The sequence below is a fragment of the Phaseolus vulgaris genome, chromosome 4 (assembly GCF_051622355.1).
Source record: "Phaseolus vulgaris cultivar YP4 chromosome 4, ASM5162235v1, whole genome shotgun sequence".
NCBI lineage: Eukaryota > Viridiplantae > Streptophyta > Magnoliopsida > Fabales > Fabaceae > Phaseolus > Phaseolus vulgaris.
The window spans coordinates 7827879-7831647 of NC_143501.1; the positions used below are offsets into that span (position 1 = coordinate 7827879).

The window sequence follows — 3769 nt, forward strand, 5'->3', positions numbered from 1 at the left end:
TTTAGAACTCAACTTTAGAACTAAAAGGTTTAATTAAAAATATGAAACCTAATTCTAAAATTACATATTACAATAATAAACAATGATCCTTATAAATTAATTCCCAAAATTATGTTATTAATGACATACATATGTTTTATGTATTTATGCCACTAAGTGTTGATAAAAATCATTGTATTACAAGCATAACAAGTAGTATAAGAAGGATGCATCAATATTCTTTGGTGCCAAATGGTCCTCTCCCAACATTTTGACGACTTTGATTTCTTATCTTGCAACCTTAGACTTGGAAGAGTAGTTAACTCTTTAGGATTACAAACATGTTTTACCTCACCCCGACTTCTAGTGATTATACCATCTAGATTCTCTCCATCATGTGCAAAGGAACTTGTCTTTTCTCAAGTCCCTTTCCTGCACAAACCACTAGTACAGAAAGATACATTAGCGACGGTTAAAAAGGGCATATAAAGATGGTTCTAGAACCATCGTTATTCTGGGTGTTGTTATAAATAAGTCATTTATAACGACGATTCTAGAACCATCATTATAAATGAAATATAACGACACGTTTATCCAGCCGTCGTTACTTAGGCCAGTAAATAACGAAATTTTAATATATATATATATATATATATATATATATATATATATATTAAAGACGATTCCTCTTAGAACCGTCTTATAAGTGTGTGTAGTGTTAAAAAAGGATTTTTTTAAGCAATATTAGGTCCAAGTATAAACCGAAGCAGATCATTTAGGATATCAGTATATATTCATATAACCTCTCAATATGATAGGTACACAAGTATTTCCATAAGTTCAAACAATTAAAATGATGGAAGATACAACATTACAGAATAGAACAAAATGAACAATGATAAGAAAACAAGGTTTGGTGGAAAAAGGAATGCCTTCATATTATGATATGAACAAGTAAGGCAACACAGATATAATACAACAATCCCTAAAAAGTTTGTATTAGTCAGACTTACAGTAATTCTTTTCTCAAGAAAGTCACCTATAATGGCTAGATTTTTGGCTAAAGTTTACACACAACTTCTTCATCTTATCTTTTGATATAAGTTATAACTACATATCACAAATCTTAATTCTTAACACTATCATCTGATGAAGTCGAAGACAACCATGACCATGACACAGACTCCCTTAATAAAGCAACTTCCTACGAATCACTATGGACAAGCTCAATACAATGTAAACAACAGTCACCAGAGTAAACAACATACCTGTACTATTCCCCGTTGACCATCTCTTCATAACAAAATCATCACAAACCTCTCCATCAAGACTACTGAGAAATTTTTTCAACTTTATGACCTCAACTGCATTCAATATACCATCGATGAGATACGACATGCTACTCTGTGATGGATCTACACCAACACTCAAAGCCCCATCTCCTCCATCAACCACAAAGTCGGCGTAAAATAGTAAAGCCAGCGAGTTCGTAATCTAGGAAAGATCCAAATCTTCATAAGCCAAATACCCATTCACATACACATTGAAATAAAGCAAACTAGGCGAAATGCTAGCAATATCACAGAAATGCAATTGAGCCAAGTACTCATAGCCTCCAACAACGGGAAACACCCAAGTCATATTAACATTACGAACAAAGTCATTCTTACTCCTGATCAACCTAGCACTATTATACACATTATCAGGCCCAACCTCATGACTAGCCCCACCAACACGGTACTTGATCCTACCACCAAAGTAAAGCTTCTCATACCCAACCCTTATCTTGAAAAACTCATCATCAGGAATCCAAGTTCTCTATCAATAATTGTTAAAAAGGGTAACTTTAACATCCCCAACACAGACCGTATACACAACCTCAAGAGAGTATTTGTTCAAATCCTCAAATTTCTCTACTTTTGATTGGCTCAAATAGTGTGTCATGTCAAGGACAATGTCTTTCAGAGCAGAAATCACCTCAATGGCGTTGGCAAACGCCAATTTAAAATCTTTATAAGGCATGAACACGGACATGAGGCTATCTGCATCGACCCACATTAGATACTCCACGATCCTAGAGTTTCTGGAGCCATTGGCCAAACAGGTGAAGTTGCTCAAAACAACATGGTCGTTGACCTATGACATGAAATTAGGTTCGACCCAAATCGATATTGGAGGAGTTGAAAGGGTGGAAGTGGAAGCGCACGATGTGGGTGCCTTTGTCGGTGACGGGGAAAAAGTACCTGGCGGGGCTTATGAAACCCTAGCAGTGTAGTAGATTGGGGGTAAATTGTGTAAGGGGTTGCCGTTTCGGAGCAAAACGACACAAGGGAAGGGGGAGTGGTGGTCGAGAATATCGTCGGTGAAGGAGCAGTAGTAGACGAAGGTGGAGGGGGCGGAGGAACCGCAGTTGATGAGGTAGATGTTAAGAAAAGAGAAGAAGTGGAAGAGTGGAAAGAAGGGCAATATTTTCACTGAGAGTGGAAAAAAGGTTAAGAGAGTGGAAAATGAGATTAAGAATGTAAGGAAAACCCGCGCTAGCTCTTGCTTCATAGGAAACACTATTTATAACGACGGTTTGTATTGGAACCGTCTTTATTAGTGCAGAGATTGATATATAATGACAGTTCTCGCGTGAACCGTCCTTAAAAATGGCGAAGATGGTAAAAAAATTATAAAAATGCCACCGCCTCTTTTATTATGATTGTTTTTCGTGAACTGTCTTTATACAGGGTCGTTAATTTTGTATTTTGTACTCGTGAACAGAGCAAGCACATAAATGGAACTTAAGTGTGAGAACTATGATTCTAAAGTATAAAAAAAATCAAAGAGAAAACCAATGATATATATAGAGCATAAGGACAAATATGTGGCAACCAATTCTAGATCATATTGCCAATGGCAATTAAGAAATAAGTGATGCGAGGTTTCTTTGTATCCACATAAACTACAGTTTGAGTTCACAATACACTCTTGCCGCCACAAGTTCTCATTAACGGAAGGCGATTAAGTGAATTTTCTTTAACGTACAAATGTGCTTCCTTAAAGGTCAAAGCATCATTACTAGCTAACTTCTCATTAGTATTTAAGATATACAGTTTAGACCACAAAAATTGCTTACTCCATGAACTTGATAATTAATTTAACATATCTAATAACAATGGGATGTATTTATGCTAGCTTAATCTAATTCTATAAAGAAGAGCTATACTAATGATTTTGTAGTAGTGCTGATAAATTAGAATAAATTATACATTCACAATTATCCTTGTGTCATTATCATTGATATTGAACCATTGGGCATCTAATATAAAGTTTATCATTGGCATCATTTATATTGATATCCAGTATACTATTATGTCTAACCGATTCTTTATGATAAATGCCTAGTGGTCAAATCCTACCCTTACTCAAAACTGAAAGCTTGAACTCACTAGTACAAAATACTTCACTAACGACACCCTTTAAAGATGGTTTGGAAACAACCATCGTAATAAGCGAGGCGGTGGCAGTTTCGTAATTTTTTTGATTTTTTTTTGCACTTTTAACGATAGTTCCTGCCTGACCATTGTTAAAGGTGGGAGCATGAGGATTCAACGACGGTTCTCACCAGAACCGTCGTTAAAAGTAAGGCTTCCACGACAATTCTCACAAAATCGTCGTGAAAGGTGGTGTTTTTTTTTTATTTTTTTCAGCACCAACACTTTGCCTCCCCTTCATTTTCACACAGATCCCTCTTCTTTCTCATAAATGCATCTTCATTCTCACAGATCTCTCTTCTTTCACTCCT

General features: G+C 35.9%; 1 pseudogene; it reads right to left on the minus strand.

Annotated features, from left to right (window-relative positions):
• Positions 1–1105: 1105 nt before the first annotated feature.
• Positions 1106–3468, minus strand: LOC137838217 (putative receptor-like protein kinase At5g24010; annotated as a pseudogene).
• Between the last annotated feature and the right edge of the window lie 301 nt (positions 3469–3769).